General features: G+C 41.9%; 1 long non-coding RNA gene across 1 annotated transcript; it reads left to right on the plus strand.

The window, feature by feature from the left end:
• Positions 1–122: 122 nt before the first annotated feature.
• On the plus strand, positions 123–25,449 carry LOC130681484 (uncharacterized). The gene is made up of 3 exons (XR_008994664.1): positions 123–257; positions 5,133–5,311; positions 25,312–25,449. It is a non-coding gene; the product is annotated as an uncharacterized LOC130681484 (long non-coding RNA).
• The last annotated feature ends 291 nt before the right edge of the window (positions 25,450–25,740 follow it).

Here is a 25,740-nt window from a genome sequence, read left to right on the forward strand (position 1 = left end):
AGTTTGAGAGGATTAACTCTAATTTTGAAAGAAGTTCTACTGTGGGTGAAATACTATCAAATAGCACCTTGTGCTGCAGAGGAGTCATTCATGAAAGGGAGAGTCAATCAGCATGACAAACCTCATTGCTGCTGTCTTATTTTAAGAACTTAATCCAGCTGTCTCAGCCTTCAGTAGGCACCACCCTGATCAGTCAGCCATCAGCGTGGAGACAAGGCCAGGAAAAAGAGGATGACCCCCTGAAAGCTCAGATAATGGTGAGCGTTTTTTTTAGCAATAAAGTATTTTTAAATCACTTAATTAACATTAATAATTAAATAAAAGATTTAACTTCTTTTAGACATGATACCATGTCTAAGAGTGTACTTAATAGCACACATAATAGACTACAGGGTAGTGTAAATGTAACTTTTCTATGCACAGAGAAATGAAAGAATTCATTTGACTCAGTTCATTACAATATTCACTTCATTGCGGTGGGTGGCCTGGAACCAAATCCACATCCCCGAGGTCTGCCTGTATTGTTATGGGCTGAACTACAAAGCCCATATGTTGACGTCCTAACCCGCAGTACCTCAGAATGGAAGTGTATTCAGAAATAAGGTCTTTAAAGGTGGAATTAATTTAAAATGAGTTAATTAGGGTGAACCCTAATCCAATATGTCTGGTGTCCCCATACGAAGAGGACATCTGAACACAGACTTGTACAGGGTGAAGACGCCGTAGAGATGAAGGAGGAAGGTGACCACCTAGAGGCCAGTGAGGGGCCTGGAACAGACCTTTCCCTCCCAGCCCTCAGAGGGAGCCCACCCAGCTGCCGCCTTGGCTTGGCACTTTGGTACAGCAGCCCTAGTGAACTGAATGCACCCCATAGGAGTCACCCGTTTTATTGTACAATTGAATGACTTTCCATAAACTAACAGAGTTGTATTATTTTAATATTAGAATATTTTCATCACTCCTAAAAGAAAGCAACCAGTTTACAGTCACTCCCATTCTCTTCTTTACGCCCAGGCAACCACTAATTTTCACTCTGTCTCTATAGATTTGCCTTTTCTGGGCATTTCAGTTAAATTGTCTCCAATGATTAGGATAATTTATATAATAAGAGTCAGCCCATTCTATATCCTGATTGTCTATTTGTTAAAACTTCTTACATTGAGACCAAATCTACTGTCCTATAACTTACACAGTAACATATTTCTATTTGTAATATAAGTAAGTCAAAAACTATTTTATGTACCACAGAGTAGTTGAAAAGGGATTGAAATACTCAGCCAAAATCACCATTATAATCATAAATTAAGAAATTATCACTTTGTTTTTAGCAATCGATAAGGAAAAAGATATTGACAAAAGAGACTATAAGGATTGCATATCAACTACATTTCCATTAAAAAACAAAGAGAGATTATGAGGGAGAATGCTTTTTTGAGTCGCAGGAGGATAAACAGCCCAGGAAAGATCTCCATACCTGCTAATGAGAAACGTTTCTCCGTGGTGAGACCTGAACCGACAAGCCATTCCTCAGAGCTGCTCAGGCACATCTGAAAACTAAGCGGGACATTAGGTCAAGACCACATGGGTGGGGCCACACCCAGACAGCAGAGCATCCTTACTGCCAAAGACAGTGTTGACGCTGCGCAATGATAGGGCTTTGGGCAAAGTCCCTTTGTTGAAAAGCTCCGTTTAGATGTAATCTATATAGGGCATTATGTCAAACTTGAAAATGAAGAATTCCTTGCTTTTCTCACCTAGAAGAGTTGGCCTCCTGGTTAACCTTACCAACCTAATAGTAATGATAAATTGAAACTATGTACTATGTACATATGCAGGCATCTGTAAACATTTCTTCAAAAATCTTTATTAAGCACCTGGTGAGTGCCAGGTACTGTTCTCAGCACTTGAAAGTATATCAGTGAGTAAATAAAGGTCTCTGCACTATGGTGCTTGCATTCTAGAAGAGAAAGTCAGAAAATAAACATTAAACATAGTAATAATAAGTAAGTTGACTGAAGTATTGAGTTGGGAGTGTTAAGTTAAAGAAAATGAGAGCAAGGCAAGGAATTTGGGAGTGCTGGGGGTGAGCACGGATGAGGCTGCAATTTTATCTGTTACTTTTTTTCGAAAGCACTTTAGTGAGGTATAATTGATACATACAAAGCTGTACATATTTAATGTATAAACTTGATGAGTTTGGAGATCTGTAAACATCCTTGAAATCATCACCACTCTCTATGCCATAAACATCATCTCCCGAAGTTTTCTTTTGTTCTCTTTATTTATTTATTTATTTTTCTAATGTGGTTGCACTTTTTAACAGGATGACTGTGTAGGCCTTATTGAGAAGCTGGCTTTAGAGAAGACATGAAGGAGCAGATGGAGCTAGTTAGTCATTATCTCTGGAAATAGTGAGATCCATGCAGAAGGAGCAGCCAGGGTAAAACTGACAAATACAAGAGTAATTCCTGGTGTGTTTGAGGATCACCTGAGAAGCTGATGTGGCTGGAACCAAGTGAGGAGCCTAGAGAACAGTCATAGAAGATGAAGACAGGTGGATAAGAGAGAATCAAGTCAGAGACTTTAGTTGTTTTCTAAGTGAGATGGGAAACCATAAAAGCAACATGATGTGTTTAAAGTTTGGAAAAGAACCCTGTGGCTGGACAGGAGGTGAGCAAGGACAGAAACAAGAGCATTGGTCAGGAGCTGACTTCAGAATCCAGACACGAGATGATGGTGGTGGGATCAGAAGCAGTGGACATGCTTGGTGTGTGCAACTGGAGTTTCATGTATCCAGTAAATATTCAAAGACACTGTGCCATGTGCCAGGAGGCTGTGGTGGCCAGCCTAGTGACAGTCTCTCCCCTATTTCTGTAAACAATGGTAATAGTATGGATGGAGGGCTTGCCAGAAGTCAGGTTTGCTGTAAGTGCTGGAAAGGTATTCTTTCAGTGCACGTGGGTGGATCTCCCTCCAGAGCTCAGCTGCCACTCTCGTCCACATTTAAAGGTGAAAAAGTCAAACACGGAGACGGTTAGTGAGTACCTGAACTTGCATGGTCAGCCAGAGTCAGAATGTCAGTGCACAGGGTCAGGCTCCTGAGTGCCTCTCTTGAAGTTGGTGGGCATGATGAGTGTTATGGAAGGAGGATATGGGAGGGAGGAGGTGACATTGAAGCTGAAACTTAACATGTGTTCTTCCGGGGGAAGCGTAGGTGAAGGGAGAGGAGAAAGCAAGGATGAGAAGGGGAGTGTCCAGGAACAGGGATGGGCACATAGAAAGACAGACCTAAAAGTGAAAAGCAGGACCTTAGAGACCGAAAAATATACCCATAATGTTGCGAGGGTACCCTAAATGTGCGAGGGGTAGTGATATGGAATGAACTCGAAAAGCAGGCAGAGGATTGAACTTTGGCTTAATAAATCTATGGGTCTACTAATAATCTACTAATTGCACATTTGTCTTTAAAATTTTCTTCCTGGGATTTCACATTGCAAGTATATTAATTCAAAGAGTATATCTCGGAGTCAGAAAACCAATGGCAGCCTGAGAATTAGCTTACAGTGGGGAGGCCAAGGGCCTCCTGCTCTCCATTACCCACTTGATCTAATCCAAATAAATACACTGAGTAAAACAATGAGAGCTGTGCTAACACAGCTTCCAGAAAAGTGCTCTGCCCACATTTCCATCCAACAGCTGCCCCTAACTCCTTTAATGCAAAAATGTCAAAGCCTCTATTACAGACAAGCCAGACTGAATCCTGCTCTACCATTTACTAGCTTTGAAATAACATGAATTATTTCACACCCATAAACCTCATTGATCTACTCTACATAAATTGACATATTACCCATCTCTTAAAATCAGCATCACTCTGAACTAAGCTAAGGCATACAAACTGCATATTTGACACTTTCTATTCACTTGCCAAACTCAAATATCAAAGCAATTGCATGTTCTGATAGAGGGCATTTTTTTTATTATCCCACAAATTGGACAATTGATTTAGTCTCAAGTGACAAAGGAACAGAAAAAGATTCAAATGTTTGAGTTCCAAAACTCTATTCACTTCTGTTCAGATTTTCTATTTAATTTTCTTCAAAATAAGTCTCTTGACCTGCTGTGTCTGGAAGCAGGAGAATGCTGTAAGTTCTCCAGAGGGGACTCGCCTGGACTTCCAGGGCAAGAGCTGGCTTGGCCCACTGAGAAGTGCTCAGACTTTGAAGCTAAACTGATTCGGGATTAACTGGGGTGATGTAGTTGATTGCTCATCAGTGGCACTGGGAGTTGTATGCACCATTTTGCACTTGTGTGACTTTCTTTCTCAGGGAAAATGTTGCCATAACTTGTGAGTCAGCAACAACTTGGTAAGGAAGATAGTCTTCCGCAAAGTATTGCCATCATCAGGAGGGCAAAACTCTGGGAAATCCCACCCAGATTCTTTCAGGATGCGGACAGGAGTCCACAAAGAGTAAGAGCAGAGTGACTCGGAAGCCATAGAATCATGCCTGGTGTAAGCCCACGTTCACACACCTAAGGAGCAGTACTTTGCCCTCAGAGCCAGGGACCCTGAGGGCAGTAAGAGAGGAAAATGAAAACTTGTCTCTCCAGTCAGCCTCTGTACCTTGCTATTCCAGTATTTCTAACTTATGTTAAGTGGGCAAGAGTCCTGTGTACTCGGTTCCAAACCAACATTAGGCTCACAAAAGTATTTGCAGCTAGTAATGCATCTAGTGACAGTGACAATTTCAAAGCATATATGGATCCAAAAATGGGAGACAAGTGGCCTCCATATTTGGTAAAAGGTGATAGATCTAAAAGCTGAGACTGTATGTGTATGGGGACAGTTTAGAGAAAAGAGTGTATGCAGGGTGGTGACCACATGGAAATGGATTCTGAGGGAAAAGGTGTCTGGAAGGGCAATGCAGGAAGGGTGGGGTTAGGGGAACAGAGTGGGGGAATGCCCAGAGGATCCCAGGCAGGAACAGCAGCCCTTCCTTCAATGCCATTTGCATCACTGCCTGAAGGTGGCATTGCTCACTCTGAAGGATTCCTGTGAAGATTAGGAAGCTCTGAAATACATTTTTGGAAGGTCAGTTCATATGTGTTTTCTATTTGTCATGTTCTGTCAGCACTTCTGTGAGAACAGAGCCATTATACCAGCCTTGGGAGCCAGAGACAGCTGGATCCTTCAGGCCCATGGTTCCATCTCTGTGGAGAAGAGTGGAAACTGTCATTGCACCCAGCTTGCTTTCTGTTTCTGCTGCCCTGCCAACTCTCATCTGTACAGTGTGCTTCAAAAAGCAAACAGGTACAAAGAATTCAACCTGGTTAATCAGTTGTTCTCCTGCCCACAAAATCATACAACTTAGAGTCTTTTCAATCCTCTGATGTGTCTAATTTGTTATCTAGCAATCAAGAGAAAGAAAAAGAAATTCTCCTGAGTTTTCTATTTACGGTCCTATAGCTAGGGAACTGGAGTTTGCCTGAGAGGCATATTGTAGAGTGATTGTAGGGCCCAGAACTCAGTAACACAGTGTCCTAGTGAGGTCTATCAATATGCTGAAGACTTCCTAAAGGTGCTTATCAGCATGTGGAGGCACTTATCACAGGTAAGGAAAGATTTCCATTGATTTGGTTCAAAGGGCAACTTAAGACACACAATGGCTCACATTCCCTGCCCATCTCCCTGTAAACAGACCCCCTGCCCTCCCACTGGATGACAGATGCTGATTTCACCAGGGGGTCTAGATTTGAAATTACAAGGCATCTTTTGACAGTTCACGTCCCTTTCAGGTCAGGTCTCCAGTGCTTAATTCTGATGGTATGAATGCATTTGGTGGGAGATGGAGGGGCAGTACCCAGTCCGGTCAGGGCTAAATCATCTAGATCATGGTTGAATACCTTTGCAGGTTCTGAGAAAGGATGACAAACTACTAAGGCATGAAGGCTGCACACAGGAGGCTCAAACTCCTGTGACTATTAATCTTTTGCTTCTGAAGTCTAATTATCAGTGTTCTCCACTAGTAGTTCTGTGTTTTAGGACTAGATGTTTTAGGACTGGCTTTAAAATGAAGAAATAATTTTATTGGTCACTATCTATGGGCTGTTTTGCTAGAACTATTTATTTATTGGTGTTTCTGTAAAAACAATAGCAAATACTTGTTTTGGTGGAAACAGTCCCAGTGGAAATCAGCCCAACTTAATTTGATGTTGGCGTTTTTGCTGCATGCCTCCCCAGAAATGCTTGACTTAATATTTTTACAATAGGAGAAAGGCAATAAAAGCTTTTGAAGCCAGATGTCTCAAAAGCAACCTGCTGATGGGGAATCTTTTCTCATGTAGGAAGAGATTTCAGTTAACATGATCAAGTGAAACCAGTTATATTTGAAGTTTCTGGCTTTTTTGTTTATCTTAGTCAAATAAAGCTGCATATCATAGTAAAAAAAAAACCAAAGGTCAGTCTTCTGACAAAGATTCTGGCAATTGCCATGTATTAGGAAACTTGATTGAGCAGTGACTTCAGCTTTGGTAGGTGATAATGCTGCTCAAGTCATGTTCAGAGGCTGGAAGAGACCCAAAGTCTAAGTCGGTTTAGACCACAGATACTGTGCTTGTGATTTGTCTAAGGCACTTTTTACTATTTTCTGATCTGTACCAAATTTTGATTGCCACCTCTATATATCTCTTTTTAAAATATCACTAATAAATAACTGCTAGTCTAAAACATTCATCCGTCAACAAAGTGATGCATGTGTTGGAGGGAGCCCGATAGCCAAGAATGAGAGTGACTTCAGCTGGCTTCCTCACCACTTATTTCCCTTGGTAGAGTCCATCCCTATGTGATAGTTAACTCCTGCTTATCTGTTTCATACCAAAGTAAGCCTACATAATCCAAATACACTTGGGCTAATTCTTCAGCCTTGTTACCTTACCACCATCACAGTTGCCAACAGGTTGTAAATAGAGCTGACTCAAGTTTCACTTCCATCATTTTTCCTGCCTGCCTCTCTGACCATTCTTCCTTTAGTGCCTGATTCATATGTCACAATTTCTGAGGCCTCATTTTCTCATTTTCAATTACCCCTCCACCAATTAATCCTTTCTTACTTTGTATCTACTTCTCCTGTGCTCATCATCCTTCAGTCATGTGTTTAAATGTCATTCTCACCAGTTTGAATGAGAACCCCATCGGGCTGTGCCTCATTCATCTTTGTACGCCAGCACCAGGCTTAGTGTCTGTTGCTGTAGAAGGCTTGTCTGAGTGCTTGTTGATGGAAAGGATGCCAGGTGCTGGGCACTCTGATGGGATAAATGGTGGAGAAAGATTCAGTCCTACTCTCAAGGAGTTTACAATGTAGTGGACCAGAGAAGACCTGGCCATAAATACAGTGTAAGAATGTGTGTGACTGGTGGCATTACCAATGAAACGTTTGAGAAGGGCCTTGAAGGATGCTGGGAGGACCTTCCAAACAATTGACCTGCATCAGCAAAGGGAGAAAGCATGAGGTATATTTCAAGTTACCTGGTGAATTTCAGGTTGTCTAGGTGACATGAGGTAGATGTTAGGAAACGGTGGGAAATAAACTTGGAAACCTGGTTGAACCCAGATGGCTGAAGGTCATACGTTTTGGATTTTCTTCTTCAAGTGATTTAAAAAACTAAAGTTTCTGACACACCAAGAATGGTGTAGTGAGGGTGAACTGCCACTGCTTTCAAGTTTAAATGTAACTGGATTACTGAGAAGAATGGGGATGGGAATCTTGAATAATTATATGTCTCATTTTTTCAGCTACTGAATGTAGAGCAGCAGGAAGACATTATCAAAGCAGTGTTTCAGAAGAGTGATTTTGCCAGGGTGGAAGGGATGAGATGCAGAAGACAGGGAGGCCAGTTGGGAGGCCAGGAGTTTTGAGGGCTTGAAGAAGTACTTTGGAGGTCAAAGAAAAGAGGCAAAGTGCTTTGCAGTTAGGGTCACTGTGAGAACTCTGTCAACAGTGAGCCAGTCAGGAGGAACCTGGTCTGGTCAGATAAAGAGGGCAGGAGTCATGATGATGAGTAATGTTTCAGATGGCTCAAATCTAAGGTACTAAAAATACACCCAGGAGGATATTTCCAGATCACTGGATATCTGTGAAAAGAACATGAGGAAGAGACATTAGAAAAAGAAAGTTTGGCCGCTCCTCACATGATGAGGGAGATGGCAAGAGTCACATGACTCAGTGAGCCCATGGAAGTGAGTGGGGTTCTAGATAGAACACTCCAGAACCAACCTTAGGAAAAGCTTTTGTGTGGGGTTCAGGAGGAAAACAGCCAGCAAAATCAGCATTAGAGGCCTAAGAGAGCCAGGAACATAATGTGCAGCTAAGCTAGATGTGGTTGCTAGAGAGGTAAAAGATGCAGAAATCTCAAGGACAGTAAGGAGGAAGCAAACACTTGTGCATCTCATGTTAAAAAGAAAACCATAGATCCAACATGGGGTCACTTCTCCAAGGCCAAGTCACCAAACAGGGCTTACTTGCACTTTTAGCCTCTCCCAGGAGTAGAATTTGTAAGCCAGTCATTCTGGAATTTCCTGATCACTAATGAGGTCATCTGCATAAGACCCTCCCGACCCACCGCCCTGCTTCTTCTAAGGGAGGGTGTCCTTACCTGAAACAATCCCTAATCTTCTCTTTTGCTGATATTTCTTTGCCACAGCCTCCTGTCTGTAAAAACCCTCCATTTTGTACAACTACTTGGAGCATTTCTCTGCTTTCTAGATGGGATGCTGCCTGATTCCGAATCATTTAATAAAACCACTTAGATCTTCAAATTTACTTGGTCAAGTTTTGTCTTTTAACACACATAATTGGAAAATCTTTTATGAGTGACTTTTAAGAAGGCACTTCCAGATGAAAGATAGGGATAGAACCAAAACTCTGGCAGGGTGAGGATAAAATTGTAATATTTCCAGAATATCTCGCCTGACTTTAGTACATTTGCATATCAACAGGCGTTCCTCAGGGGTGGAGACAGAAGTCCATCTCACTATCAGTGGGTAATTACGTGGGTGACTGAGGGCTTATCTGAACCTGAGAAGTTAGGGGAAGGGCTCATTTACTTCTGCCAGAGCAGGAAAGAGAGTGGACCCAGACTCCAATTTGTAAGCAATAAACAGGTTTTAAACTTTATTTCTCTCTTTGACTGATTTCGGTTGTAGAGGTATTTTGCCCTGGGATTGCCTTTCCCTGGAGTTACATCTGGCAGTATTCAGCAGGACCTCTGGACCCGAAATCTGTCATAATGGGTGTGATCTTTGGGTGGGCTGCCCCTAGAGATGATGGGAAGAAGTGGTGATCGCCCTGAGGGACGTGTATCTGCACTCCTGTGTTTGTGGAGGTGCCACCACTGCTGCTGGCCAGACGATGCTGGCCTGTGGCCTGAGCTGAAGGCTGCTGCTGCTGCTGCTCCTGCTGCTCCTGCTGCTGGCCAGAGCCCTGTAGGTCAGGGAGGCCAAGGAGAGGCCCCGAGCCCGTGGAGAGGAGTGTCTTGTGTGCTCTCAGGGGGACTTACACCAAGTCCCTCAGCAACATGGGACAATAATAAGGGGGCCAATAGCCCTCCTCAGGTGGCAAATAGACTCTACTGGGCCTCTGCCCATATCAGAAGGATATCAGTATGCCATGACTTGTGTGGATACAGCTACTGGACTATTGGTTGCTTTTCCTGCACATCATGCAGATCAGCAAACCGCCAAGAGGGCCTAAAACGTCTCGTTGCAGCCTATGGCCAGCTGCAGGTGATTGAGAGCGATCAAGGCACCCACTTTACTGGACATGCATTACAAGGAAGGGTGCAACAATTAGGAATAAAGTGGAAATTTCATGTACCATATAACCCTACTGGGGTAGGCATGATAGAGAGGTACAACAGTTTGTTGAAATATGGCCTGAAGTCAGATGCCAATAGTTTATGGACTGGTCACTTCACCTATGGGCAGTGCTATGGTGTTTGAATGAAAAACCATGTAAAGGAGCTTTGAGCCCTGTGGGTATGCTAACACACCTTGCTGCCTCTCCTATACACTGTATGTACAAACCAAAGAAGAGTTATTGAAGCCAGGATATGGCCAGCAGAGCAGCATCCTGCTGCCAGCCCCTACTGCATTAAACCCTGGAGATACTGTTGAATGGACGTGGCCCTGGACATTTTGACACATGCACTGATGTTGGCTGGCCCTTCTGGCACCTTGGGGAAAAGGCCTATAAGCTGGCCTCGTGTGTATTCCTGAATTAACAGCAGCATGGCCCCCAAAGATCACAGTTATTTTCTTCTACAGTCCTTGTGGCCTGGATGCACCCCCTGGCTGTAGCTGCCACATGATGGCTGGAATGGACGAGCTTTGAACGTAATCTGCATAGGACTTTGAACCTATCTGAATGTTCCAGTTTAAGGATTATCATAATTTTATTGCTGTTGCTATTGTACGTATTTTCTTCTACAGTCCTTGTGGCCTTGATGTGTCCCCTGGCTGCAGCTGCTGCATGATGGCTGAAATGGATGAGCTTTGGACTTAATCTGCATAGGACTTTGAACCTAGCTGAATCCTCTGGCTTGAGGATTACCATGATTTTATTGCTGTTGCTACTGTATGTCATTAGTCTGCTCACAATGCTCCAGTTTTCTGGCCAGGGATATTTCGCCCAGAGGGAATGAGTAAATTTTAAGGTGAGATTTCTGGAGGGATTGCCTGTGGGTAAAATTGTAATATTTCCAGAATATCTCACCTGGCTTTAGTGCAAATGCATATCACCAGGTGTTCCTCAGGGGTGGAGACTAGAATGGCTTTAGTGCACTGCATATCACCAGGTGATCCTCAGGGGTGGAGACAGCAGTCCATCTCCATATCAGTGGATAATTACCTGGGCGACCGAGGGCTTATCTGAATCTGAGAGGTTAGGGGAAAGGCTGGTTTGCTTCTGCCAGAGCAGGAAAGAGAGATGGCCCCAGACTCCAGTTTGTAAGCAATAAATGGTTTAAACTTTATTTCTACCTTTGACTGATTTCAGTTTTAGAGGTATTTTACCCTGGGCTTTCCTTCCCCCTGGAGTTACACCAGGGGTTACAAACTCAAATGCTTACAAGGACCTGACAGGTAGCAGAAGTGAACAAAAGGGGTCAGAGGAGACTGTGATAACCCAGTGATCACATGCCTACTCAAAAGGAGCACCTGCACCCAGACCACTGTTGCCATGTGGAAAGAGTGACCAGTGCAGCCAACTGCCTGACCTTTACAAAGACCAAAATCCTATTTTTAAGTGATATTTCCCAATTTTAAAAACATTGTGAGAGTAAGTGAAACACTTCTAGAGGCTGTATCTGGTATTTGAGCCACCAGTTCTAGCAACCTCCACTAGGTCTGAAGGCACTGATGATAGAACAAGAATATTTTGAGATGTAAGGCAGTACAACAGTAAGCAGTCTGAGGAGTGTTTTAGAGACTGGGGTGCTAGCAGATATGAAGGGGAAGATTGAAGATTCTGTAGAGGGAGGCCCAAGGAGGGGGTGAAGCTATGATATCCTGTAGCTCCAGGCTGTAGGGGATTCCTAGCTCTGGGCAAGTTCACTCTGAATTCAATGAGAATAAATAACAAGAGGGGAACATTGAAGGAGTGTAACTCTGGGGGAAAATATGTTCCCAGCCCAGGGCAAATAACCTTTGAAGCCAAAATCAGTCAAAGGGAGAAATAAAGTGGGAGAACCTGTTTATTATTTGCAAGCAGTTGTCCACTTCTGCTCGCCTGTGTATCTCAGCACCCAGCTGCAAAAGGGGCCCCACCAAACCTCTCTTGTCCAGATATGCCCTCTCTGCCCCAGCCCTTGTAATCAGCTATTGATATGGAGATGGACTACTTCTCTCCACCCCTTGGAATCACCTATCAAAAATGGAGATGCACTAAGGCCAGGTGAAAGATTCTGGAAATATTGCAATTTTACCCACAGAAAGGTTTACACCAAGCTTTAGTCTCACTGTGGCAGGTCAAGTGCTAGAGTCACATCTGCATCCAGCAAGTCTATCTCTGTGTCTGCTTCTGCTCCAGCCTCATCTTCACTCCAGTGTCTGCTCTCCTGCAAGCACTGGGCAGAGCTCTTTATTTGGTGAAATGACACCAAATATCAGACATTTCCTCTCTTCCCTTCCATTATTTGCCAAGAGAGGATTCTTCAAACATCTGAAAGATCTTGGATTCTGGAGTTGAAGCTGCTCCATAGGAAGGTGGTTCCCTTAACCAGTAGCCAATGCCCTGTGGAGGTAATAGGTAGTCATAAAAAATGTGTGTATGTGTTATAGTCCATATTATTAACATTCTGGGGGCAGAAACTGTGGACTTATTGTGATGCATAATAACAACTTGTCTTCACTTAATTTGAGACATGGGACAAGTCTCTTTTCCAGTATTATATAGACACACATAACAAAAGACTAAACCAGCTGCCTTATAAATGCTAAGGCCTTAGGAACAAAATTTACTGTGGCACATTCTCCTCATTCAGTGCAGATGTGCAGCCTATCTCTTTGGGAGGAAGAGGGATACCTTTAATAAATCTTGCTTAACACCATAGACAAAGTCATGGTCTATTTGTGGTGGTGGTGGAGGTGCACCACTCCATTCCCAGGGAGAACCTCCTGAGAGGGGCACTGTTAGCTGACAGCTTCAGGTGCCACACCTCTGGTTCCACCCCATGGCATTTGCACCAAGGCTATGGTCTTCCCAGACAGCTCTCAGCCAGTGATCGAGGTGGGGGTAATAGCAGAGGGCCATTCCTGCCTGGTCTAGGACTCCTCTAATGGACCATGTGTGTCCATTGCCAAACACAGGCAAACTGGCAATGCAGTAGGCCAATTACATCATTGAGTAGATTAGGGTCAGGTGAGGATGCTAGCCATAGGAACTTCCATTTTCCCTACAAATCCTTAGGGAGATAAGATACTTTTTCCTTTCAGATGAGAGGGATGGAGAGAGTGAGAAACAGAAATGTTAAATGTTGGGAATGATCGTTGAGGTACATGAAGGAAGATTAAGAAGTCTAAACTTGATGTAATAAATGAACTCTAAGAAATAGATGCTGAGAAAAAAATAAAAAATAAATAGATGCTGAGATTGCCTGCTGAGGAGGAGGGAAGTGAAGACTGTACGTGGGCCATGGGAGGGTGGGGAGTGTTTCTAACACTCCCAGAGTCAGGATTCAGGATTCAGCAAATGACAAATCAAAGACCTAGTTGAGATTGATAGCATACATCCATAGGGATTTTCCATTTAACCAGTACTTTTTAAGTGGCTTCTGCGTTCTGGGCATGGCCTGGGGATTTTCAGTCAAGTTAAGGAGATAGATGAAGAAATAAGTAATTACCACAAGGCTGTAAGTGTCATAAAAGGGGTATAAACAGGGTGCTATTGGGGAAAGAAGAAATACATCCTGGAAGTTGTGCTGAGGAGGGGGCGTTTAAGTTTGAAAGATAAATTATAGTTGCTATGAAGACAATGAGGAAAACCAGAATGGAAAATACAGGCAACACTTCAGAGGAAAAACCAAACATGGTGCATTCAAAGAATTTCATGTAATATCATGTGTCCAAAATGGAGTGCTCTTTGCAGAGTGGAAGATCAAAGTGAAGAGTTAATACGAAGAGGAATGGAATGGTCATGGAACTTGGACTTGCCCTATACACAAAGAAATGCCATAAAAGGATTCCAGACAGAGTGATATCATCAGTTTGTTTGTTAGGAAAGCACACTGGCTAGAAGCAAGACCAAGAAGGAAGCCAATTTTAATGTGCAATAATGTACTCAGCCATAGAGGATACATCTTGATTGATTTAAATTAATGGCCATCTTTATTTACCCACCGATTGATCTAGGAGAGGGTCATGCAAACCACTTTAGATTAATAGGGTATAAAAGTATGTCTGCAAAGGGCCTCTGGGAAAGAGTTCTTTGATAAAGAAGTGTTTACCTTAAAAATAAAAGTTATTTTTGCTAGCAAAAATGGGTTTATTTGGGAATGGCAGAAAATTGCAATCTAGGACATGCAAGCTACAGTAGAACAATAGGTGTGTTGGGAGAACAGAGGGAAGGAAACTCTTTTATAGAGGAAAATGGCTGAGTTAGGATGCCTGTTTTCAAGCAAAAAGGCCATTGAAGTAAACAAAGTCCACAGCTTCTCATTGGCTGAGTAGTACAGTCTCTCACGGGCTGAGCTATCGCTCGGCAGAAGGTAGCTGCCTTCTTCCTGCTGGGTGGTGAAGTAGCTGAAGCAACACGGCCCCCATCTCTTCTTGTGGGAGCTGAGATTTGCGAGGAGTATGGGACATGAGAACTTCTCCTGCAGACTTCCTGATGCCATGTACATGATGTTTACCTTAATTAATTTTCACAGAAATGCTTGGGGAGAAAGCTTCTTTTGTCCCTTTCCTTCCTCTCTTTATGGAACTTGCTCATTAACATGTAATATTTGGAGCTACAGCAATCATTTTGAGATTAGGAGGCAGTAAGTCTAAGAATGAAAGCCAATTAAGTTGAAGATGGCAGAGCAGAAGAAAGATGGGTACTTGGTGTTAGATGAGGTCATCAAGAGGACATAACTGCCAGTTGACCTTAAAACTGTCCCTGGGGAAATCAGAAGCTCTTAGCACCCTTCCTGTCCTTGGAATGTACATTCTGCTCACCATTCTCATAGTTGGAGCCTTTTCAATGATACAACCTGGAGAAAGCAATCTGTTGTTGTGACCATCTAGGCTGTGTATGCAACTGAATCCAGTTAAGGCCTTTATATAAACTTTTAAGATTTGGGTGGTCAGGTATAGAGATCTCCTAGACTTTCTGTCACCCAAGACCAGCCTCCTATGGAAGTTCCCTTGCTTATTAAAAGCAGTAGTTGGTGACACTGTTTTGTTTCCAGAACTATTCTGGGATGGCCTGCCTTGAAGTTACCAAGTCAATAATGAGTGCCCTTATGCTTTAAATCGTGATTAGTTGGATTTTTTGTTAATTGCCACATTGACCTATATGTGGCTTCCATAGTAGAAAGTTTCAGGGGCAAGACATCCTCAACTGCTACAAATAGTCATAGATAGTCCTATTTCTGTATTCCTACTTATCTTCTACATCTTTCACTAGTCTTTACCTTTCCCTTTCACATGTCTTACCAAGATTAGACAAAGCTTTCTTTCTCATCCATGTTCTCTTCTTTGTAGCTTTCCTTGATCTCTCCTAAACAGAATTCATTTCTCTCATTTAAAGTCCTACTGTCTTTGTATTTATTATATTAAATTATAGTTAATTAAGAGGCCAGGGGTCTTATTTTCTTGATCTGTGTGCCCCTGGAACAAATAAGAGATGCTCAAAAAGTGTGTTCTGAATGGAATTTTGAGATGGGGGCCTGAATAACAATAAAAATAATATTGACCTATTTTATATGTTTATCCAGATTTGCCTCACTGGCCTCCAAGTTGCTCATTAAAGGGTGAAGCCTGGTGGTATTTACCTCCCTGGTGTGAGGGCCATCTTAGGCATGGCCTCCACTGCACCCACACAGTGAGAGCTGCAGTGGGACCATGAGTCTCAAGCCAGCTCAACTTGCTGCAGGGAGTTTTGGACTCCTCCCACCACTTCCAGACTCAGAGGCAGCACTGTGCCTCATTCGGGGCTTCTCCAGAGGCTGCCTGGAGGGATCTTGGTTTACACATTTCAGGAATGCAGGGAAATTATTACCCTGGGAACTCCACTTTGAACAAAGAAAGACAGTAGGTGAAAAGGAGCCAGCACAAACTCTTTTCCCTTCCTCTTTGATGGGCCTCCCTGAGCACCATGATTCCCTAGGGTTTGACCAAGCAATTCACTATGTTTTTTCATGAAGCTGCAGTCAGTTCCCTAATGTACCACTTTGTACCTGCTATTTCTCCATCCCTGATTGACTTGCTTTTTACTCATTCCTGGGGCTCTGGATTTGTATTCCCCTCTTTCCAACTACATTAGCATATACCCTTGCCTCAACCATCATTTTACAAACTAGGGCAAAGATTCTATTATTTGTAATCAGTTTTCTAATTGCATATTTGTGGATGCCACTTCAGTTTAAATTCTCTTTCAAATATAGGCAGCCATCCAAAACAACACAGGATTTTTAAAAACACTTTTTGTTTAAGTAAACCATTACCATGAGGGAATTTTCTTTACATCAGTCTGCCCGTTTTTAAACATTCTTAAAGTAGGTGAAATGAGGTCTCAAGGACAATAAATTAACTCCTAGGATAAGCAAATATTTAATTGTCCTGGATTTTAAACACTGAGTTTTCATTTTGAATTTAATAATGACTCCTTTAAAGTGATATTATTTCTCAAGGCATCAAGCCTGTGTTGACGAGTTTCTTCAAAGAAAGTTGGAAGAATAATTGAAAGATACATAATTATTCTTCACTTGATGCTTGGTTATCTTACTGTCATCTAATACCAATAAAAGCTACAACAAGTGATCAGAGTTTCTGAGTCATTTTCGTTTGACAGATGTGGAACACTACATTATTTTTTATTCTGTTTATCACAGACATCTTTTCAATATAGTTAAATTTGTTCTAAATTGACTATATGTAGGAGTTATATATAATTAATAGAAATGTGTTCAGGAGCAAAAATGAGGCTTCAGTCTCAGTGGCAGCATAATCATCTTGAATTTATGAATGCCTCTGCCTGGGATCATTAACCAAGATGAAGGAAAAACATAATTTACAATAAAGATATTAGCCTACATAAAAATCTTATCTGAAATAAGAAACAAGGTCTGAAAATTTTAGCTTATTGCTAAACTACACAGAACAGAAACACTTAGGCAAAGGAATGAAGAATAAATATTGGGTCTGCTCTGGGAAGGCCAGCAGGGAAGTCATACAAATTGAAAGGGACAAATCAAGAAAAAAATGGATTACAAAAAACTTGGCAAAGATGTTGTGATCATTGGAATTTCAAAGTATTTAACCATACTTTCTTGAGAATAGGAAAATCTTCAGAATTCTCCCAAAATGAGAATGGAAAATAATAACATTCATGCTGAAATACCTACATGTCAAACACAATCAACTCTCAACCATCCTACTAATAACTGGGTGAGGTATAGTGGGCTCAAAGTCAACAGGAAATGTTTGTTAAATGCTAACCGTGACAATTTTATCTAGAGACCACTGCCATGTTCCTGCAACTATGTTCCCTGATCAAACTGGAAATTATCAGCATCACTAGGAACTGCTTTATAGTTGAGTTTGCCTAATCATGAGGCCCTCTGGGGAAGAAAATAATAACAAGTAGGGAAGGAATGGAAATGAGGTAAGATGGTTATAAGCAAGGAGAATTTTAAGAAGACAGCTACTCAAATGATGCCCCAAGAACAAGAGGAATAACTTTGGAATTACTTAGAAGCAGTTACTGTTCTTCTAAAGAGCAGTTTCAGAGACTCCAACTTCTGGCCATAATGGAATAATTGGAACTGAAATAAACCTTGAACAACTAGAAAACTGGACTAAATATACGAAACTACTGTTTTCAGACTTTGGACTGCAGGTAGTGTGGGGCTGTGATGCCTGAGAGAAGGTAGCCCTAAGATCACCCTGGCTTTCTGCCTAGCACACATGCCTGGCCATGGAGCAGGGAAGAAGTTCCCATGGTAAACACAATGATCTCATTAGGGTGAAATGATGAAGTGCAGAGTTCAGGAGGGCTGAAGCTGCTAGAAGTTGTAGGGCAGAGTTGCACAGAGAAGAAAGCAACCTAAAGGAAGAATTCCAGAAATCTGTATTTGCTCATTTTAAGTTAAATACAGTAAAACACCAAACTTTGGGTAAAGAGATGTTGGGGAGCTGTGAGTGTACACACAGCTGGGGTTGCTCAGGTTCTGACTAGCCAAAGAGGAGTGTCACCATTGATCAGTAAATTTGAAGTTTATCACTTTAAAGGAGTCATTATTGATCAGTAGAAGCTCCACTGATACAACAGAGAACCTGGAAAGGCCATAATTTAATAGTGTTACTAAACTATTGTTGAAATAAAAGCTACTTTATGTCTCCTCTAAAAAGGCTTAAAAACAAGCTCCAAAGGATCTAGTACCTTTACTTTCCTGTGCAAATAAAAACACAACTGTCTTTAAAGGAAGACAACAAAATCCAGACACTCAAACATGTAAAATCCACAATGTACAGCATCCAATAAAGAATTACTAAACATGCCAGATGGCAGGAATTTGTGACCTATAACCAGAAAAAAGGATTACTCAAAGGAAACCAACCCAGAAATGATAGAGATGGATGGAATAGTAGACAAGAGTGTTAAAGCACTTATTATAACTATGTTTGACTATTTAAATGAAAACATGAACAAAGTGAGGAGAGAAGTAGAAGACATTTTTTAAAAAGTGAAATTTCAACAGAATAGTGGAGAGGTAGACCAGACAAAAAAGGGAAGGAATGAGGAGAACAAAATGAAGGTTGTGGGCAAAGACTGTTTTTTCAAGAAGAATCGCTACAAAGACAGAAAGGGACAGAAAAATCCAGCAAATGCTGGGATTGTTGTTAATCCTAGAGAAAAAAAAGAGAGAAGCCAACAGTGAAAGCAAGGGAGAAGGAGGCATTTGAGAAAGAAGATGTAATTAGTAGAAAGAAGAAATTAGTGAGGTCAATTGTCCTAGGAAGCTTTAAGAGAGAAAACTTTGATCTCTAAAGAGAAAAGGAATGATTTTTTCCTTGAGACAATGGAAAGAAGTTAAATATAAAATAGAGACAGAAAATTCAAGGAAATTAAACAAGACCAGGATAATTAATGAAGTTTTAGTAAACAGGAGGCAAAATAATTTTCTGAGTAGCTTCAGGATTAGGAAATCCAATGAGTGAAGAAATAAGAAGAGGGATCCCAAATCTGTGACTGTGAGAAACAAGCCCCAGAGAAAAAGTAAGAGATGAATAAAAGGATTGCAAAGATGCCCCATTTCCTCAAACACTGAATTTATTGGATGCCAGAATTAGTAAAAAGGAAATCATAAAATGCACATGAGGAGAGATTTGAGTTTAAATGTTAAGAGGAAAATGATTTCCTTTTTTATTTTAGTATATTAAACCCTGGGAGATAACGGTGTTTTAGGGGCTTGGAGTTGTGAAGAAACTATGACCTGGGAAAAAAGAAGGAAAACAAGAGATGTGAAAAACTTTGGATGAGTTAGACAAGAGTAAAATGGCCATAATCTTCAGACCACTAAATTTTTATTTTGCAGGTACATTTGTAAACTTGGAAAATAAACCTATGCATAAATGACATTGGCTTGTAATAAAAACTACAAAGTCAGTTACTTTTGTGTGTTGCTTGGTGATATGAAATGGCCAGGCTGGAAGTCAGAAGACATGTGTCTGGTCTCTGACACTGACCATCTTGATAGGCTAGTCATCTCATCTCTCTGAGTCTGTTTCTGGATCTGTAAAGTGGGCAAAATACCAATATCCCTTTTCCGGATGGATTTGCACAAATCAAATGAGAGTATACATGAAAACTTTGTATGCTGCTAAATGCTATAAAGCACAAGATATGTGTAGACCTTTTTTAGACGGTTATCTACCCATCTCACAATGATTCATCTCTCTGAGAGCTGCCTTCCCAATGCCCAGTTGTTTTGACTCTAACACCCCACCCACCTACGCACAACTGATGGGACCAGGATTGAACACCTAATCCTAGATGAGCCAGATTCTCTCTCCTGAGAATTTACAACTGGGACCATGACTATTCAATTTGAACCTGTCATTTGAACAGAAATGTAAACTCTAGAGCAGTGGGTTGGCCATCTGCTGCCTGCCAAGAACATGGAGATGCAAAGAAGGCCAGTCTAGAGAATGAATGAAACTGAAAGGCAGGAGAAAACTGCAAGGAGAGGAAGAGAGGAGGGCTGATACTTCTGATAAGTTCCCCCTGAGGCTGACTGCTTTACTGCCCTGGGATTCTTAAAACACTCCTCTGTCCTGTAAATTAAATTCTTTTTTTTCTTTTTCTTTTAACATATTACACCTCAAGTATTTTTTTGCAATTTTCAACTGAAAAGTCTTAACTAAAGCAATGTAGTGGGTTGACTAGTTCCCCCCCCAAAAAATCATGTTTACCCAGAACTCAGATCATGACTTTATTAGGAAATAGGATCTTTGCAGATATAAGTAGATAAGATGAGGTTATGCTCACTTGGAGTGGGTTTTAATCCAATGACTGATGCTCTTAGAAAGACAGAAGAGGACATAAGAAATACACACAGAGAAAAAGGCCACATGAAGATAAAAGTAGGCAGAAATTGGAATTATGTTCCCACAGGCCAAGGAATGCCCGAGGCCAGCAGAAGTTTGAAGAGACAAGGAAGGATTCTTCCCCAAAGCCTTCAGAGGGAGCGTGGCCTGCTGACACCTTGATTTTAGACTTTTGACCTCCAAAACAGTAAAAGAATAAATGTATGTTGTTTTAAGCCATCCAGTTTGTGGTACTTCATTACAGCAGGTCTAGAACTAATACAAGGAATATTAGAAGACAATTTACTTCAAAATTGCTGTTTTCAAGCTTTGTTGTCATGGAAAGGGTTAGACTCCAAGGAGAAACCCTTGAAGCTCTTGAGTGCTTTCTAGGCCCACAGCCCCCTTCTGAGAAATAGTGATTTATTCTGCAGAAAGCTGTTATATTTCTTGCCATGTGAAAGAGCCCTATTCCTCCAGCCACACGTGGTTGGAGCCCAAGTCCCCTGGGAATGGGCTACTCAGATGGAGGCCAAAATGGTTGGTGTCAAACTGCCTAATGGGGACACTGTATTGGATAGTAACAAGTCAACTCAGTCAGGAAGTACAAATACTATATAAACAAATAATAGGCAATATCCCAATCCATGCTAAGCCTTCGTTTCATTTCTCCACGAGCCCATAGGTATCCCCGTCTGGGAAGGCCTGTGACCAAGAATGGCTGCCAGGAGACAGAGGACATCCTGTACTGCTCCGTGAATTCTAGCAATAAACCCCCATTATCAGGGATAATCTGGGTATGCTTCTTGTTTCAACCTGTCCTGGTGTGCTCAGGATGTTATAACAACATACTATAGTCTAGGTGTTTTAAACAACAAAAATTTATTGCTCACAATTCTGGAGGCTGGGAAATGAAAATCAAGATGCCAGCCAATTCAGTTCCTGATGAGAGATCTCTTCCTGACCTGCAGATGGCCACCTAGTTGTGTCTTCACATGGCCTTTCCTTGGTAGGTGCATAGAGGGAAATCCCTCTCCCTCTCTCTTCCTCTTCTTATAAGGCCACCAATCCTATGATGTTAGGATCCCACCCTTATGACCTCATATAACCTAATCACCTCCTAAAATCCCTATCTCCAAATATAATCACATCCAAGGTTAGGGTTTCAACATCTGAGTGGAGGGTGTACACAATTTAGTTCACAGCAAACCTTAAAAAACCTAATATATGTTGCGCCCTCGGTACTCATGTATGAATATGATGATCACAGAGATTTAATATGCGTTTTGGGGCTGGTGGAGGAGGCAAATAAAACACTTGTCCTAGACTTTGCCACCACTTCTTCCTCCTTCACACCTGGTGGTGTGACATGAAGTCCCCAGCTCTCTGAGGTCTCCCACAATGTCTGCTGGGAAACTTGTTTCATGGGATTGGCTCAGCCATGCTGGAAGGCCAAATGTATGCTGGGAGCATGAGTACAGGGTCACATTAATTTTTCTTCTTAGCATCTTGATAGACTCTTTTCACCAAACAGCTGGCTCATCTATTATTCCAATGCAGGAGTCACACTGAGAGACAATATTGGATCATTTCTGTCTGGCAAGACACAAAGTGCTTCTGACTACATAAATGAGGGCACACAACACACACACACATATGTATGTGCCTAAACACACATAACCATTTGTGAATATGTATTTATACTATGTGTTCACACTTCCTTTGTGTCAGATGTTGTTCTAACTCACCTATGTATTAATTCATTTCAACCTTGCAACAATCTCATGAGCCAGGTAATATTATTATGCTCATTTAACAGTCCAGAAAATCAAGGCACAGAGAACACTAGCTCAAGCTCATATATCTAGGAAGTGTTAACATTGAGGCTTGACCCACACAATCTGGCTTCAGAGTTCGTGCCCTGAACTATTATACTTCCGTATAATATACGACAGTAGTCCCATCTATGAGAAACTGCTAGTGCTGTTAGCAAGGGATGAGTAAGAGGCATAAATAGGAAGATTGGAATCAGAAAATTATTATGGGAAATACACTCTTTGGGGTGAAACATTTCTCTGACTGCTAGTCTCTGTAGACTTTGATGGTCATATAGTGACTGACAGTCCCAGAGGTAAAGACGACTTGCCTTGGAAGAAAACTGTCTCAGTGTATGGATCCATGTGTTAACTTTATCTGTTGCCTGATAGTGGGCAAGCCATCTGAAATGTGTGGGAAGAGATGTGAAGTCTTTCTCATTACATTCCGTGTGTCCTGCGAAGAGAGCTGGTAGCTCTGAGGTTTTGTCCCCAGGGCAGAAAGGGAAAGATTGTGCCCCTTCTCATGGCTCTGACTAATCAAGTGCCCCTGTGTGCTCCAACAAGAGCTTCTTCTTAGTTGGATGAATGGATGTGTAGAGAGGCAAGAGGCCAGGACTTATGGGCTCAAGCGCATGTAAGATTTATTGGAGCTGCTAGTTAGAACACTGCTCTTTTCGTGAACTGGACAAAAATGCTCTCACACCAAGCTTTCCCCAATAAAATAAATACCCTCAGATGTCTGTTGACCTAAGAGGATCTGCTTGTAGTCCATATAATGGCCAAACCACTCCGCAGGGAACTTGACAGACGAGTCATTTAGCTTTCAATTCAGGCTGAGAATTTGCACCAAAAAATAAGACTAATGCCTTTTAAAGTGAAATATAAATTCCTGTTTTCTTAATTTTTTATTCACTCATTCAACAAATATTTATTTATTGCCTATGATGTGGTAGGCACTGTCCTGATTGAAATACACCAGTAAGCAAAACAAAGATACATGGCCCTCATGGAATTTTTCCTCTAGTGTGGGGAGATAGATGATTGACAATAGGCATAATAAATAAATGATATGTGCAAGAAGGCGATCAGTGTAATAGAAAAAGAAGGAAGAGCAGAATAAGAGGGACTGAAAGGGTTGGGGGCTGGTTGCAATTTAAAATAGAATAGTTAATAGTCACCTTATCGAGAAGGTAACATTTGAGTAAAGACTTGAAGTAGTTGAAAAAAATCAGCCAAGTGGGCACCTGGGGAAAGAGCATACCAGGCAAAGGAAACAGAGGGCCGGAGTGTGTCTAGTATCCTTGAAGAATAGCACGAAGCCAGGGTGGCTAGAGCAGTCAGGGTTGGGGGGAGGGGGCAGCGGAAGATTGGAAGAGGTAGCACGGCCCCGCTCATGGGCAGGCTTGTCAGCCACTGTACAGACTTCTACATTTACACTGTAGGACTTCTCCCCTGAGTGAGAGGGGACTGTACTAGAGAGTTTTGAGCAAAGGAGTGACATAATCTCTCTCAGGTTATAACCAGATCACTTGCTGTGTTGTAAGTTGACTGGATGAGAGCAAGAGTGGAGGTGAGGGAACCAGATAGCATGCAATTTCAGTTATCAAGAAGAGAGATGTTGTAGGTATGGACCGGTTGTAACAGTGGAGGGGGTGAGAGGTAGGCAGGTTTTGGGTAGAATGTAAGAAAGGGGGAAAAAAAAGATGAATCAGATGGCTGTAACCATCAAGATGGAGAAGGCTGCTGGTGGGAAAAGTTGTTGGTTATATAGTCTGGAGGTCAGAGAAAATGTCTGGTCTGGAGATGCAAATGTGGGATTGTTGGCATACTGATGATATTTAAAGACAAAGGGTAGATGAGATCACCAAGGACGGGAGTTTGGATAGAAACAAGGCCCAAGGATTGAACCTTCAAGCACTCCAACATTAAGGAGTGAGGAGAAAGAGGATTCAGCAAAGGAGATCAAGACAGAGTTATCACGTAGGGAAAACCTAAATGGTGAATTCTGGAAACCAAGTGAAGCAAGGATGTCAAGTACTAGAAATTTATTGTCTTACGGTTTTGGAAGCGAGAAGAAGGAAATCAAGATGTTGGCATTATTTGTTCCTTTTGGAGGCTGAGAGAGCATCTGTCCCATGCCTCTCTCCTAGCACCTGCAGCTTGCTGCCCGTCTTTGACATTTCTTAACTTGTGGATGCCTCACCCTGATCTCTTGCCTGCACCTTCACCTGGTGTTTTCTCTATGTGCTTGCGTGTACCTAATTTTTACAAGGACACCAATCAAATTGGATTTGAGGCTCACCCTATGACAGGATGACCGATCTTAACTAATCACATCTGTAAAGACCGTATTTCCAAATAAGGTCACGTTCTGAGATTTTTGACATATGAATTGGGGGTGGGGAACACAATATAACAGGGTTCTAATGTCACATTTATTGAGTGTCAGCCTTAATGGCAATAGATTAGGCAATTGTTAACCAGGTAGGATTGACAATCAATGGGATTTGAAAAGGTCTTCCTTGTGCATCCCTTTAATGCCTGCCAAACCTGTCATTCGAATTTATTATCAGATGTGATTGTTTAGACCTGTTTTAGAAAGCAGATCCTTGAAGAGTAAGAAGTAATGACTGGCAAAGAGAGGAGTGAAGGATTTGAGGGGGCAGAGGAGTGAGGGTTGTGCTCCTAACGCGGCAACCATGTGTTTTGAATATGTATTTCTTTACAATATAAAAGCAGCTTCCCCAGGCATCACCCCCTGAGATTCTGTTCCTGTAGACGTGGAGCCCAAGAATCTGCATTTTAGCATGATTTAAGGTGATTTGGATGCCACACACTGACAAAGATTTCCATAAAGCGCCACTGGTTGTGGTGTGGGGAAATGGAAGCAACAAGATACTGGGGTGGAGCCAGACTGAGGCTTGCCATCCAGAGAGAGTGGACAGAACCATAGAACTCCTGAGGCCAGAGCTACAAAGGCCAGAAGAGACCACCGGGACCACCTCCTCATTTCCAGATGAGGAAATAGAGCCCAGAGATGGTGAAGCCAGGGCACTGTGAGCACTGAAGAGCAGAGACAGAAACAAAAAACGGGACTTAAATATAATAAGAGGATTACAATGGATAAAATGGAAAGGGAGAAGAGAAATGTGAGGCGCTGTCCCTGAAGTCAGTGTCTAGACTAGATAATGTCTTCTTTCTCTTTACCAGGTCACAGAAGTTGTCGTGCTTCAGAGTGGGCTACTGCTGTGTTTCTGTGTACTGCTGTACACTCTGTACCTACTGGAAATGATAAGCATCTGGTCCGCACTGAGGCCTGACTGTGTGTCTAAAGGTGGTAAATGTGAAATAAACTTAATAAACCAGATAATAAACACCCTGGTCTCAACTCTGTAAAAACACACATGTGCATACTGACAAAGACTAGCCGCTAACAAAAAGTAATAAAATGTTTGGTATCGTACGTGAGTCAGATCTTCTGTTTAAGTGCGACACAAAAATTTAAATGGAGAAAATAATGCCTTTGGAATTTTCTTCTGCGGGCATTCATACAGGGCTTTATAATGTGAAGAGAAAAACCAGACATGGAACTTAAAACCTAAGACCTCAGTACAACCAGGAGGTCTAAGGACGCGGTGA

The sequence above is a fragment of the Manis pentadactyla genome, chromosome 18 (assembly GCF_030020395.1).
Source record: "Manis pentadactyla isolate mManPen7 chromosome 18, mManPen7.hap1, whole genome shotgun sequence".
Classification (NCBI taxonomy): Eukaryota; Metazoa; Chordata; class Mammalia; order Pholidota; family Manidae; genus Manis; species Manis pentadactyla.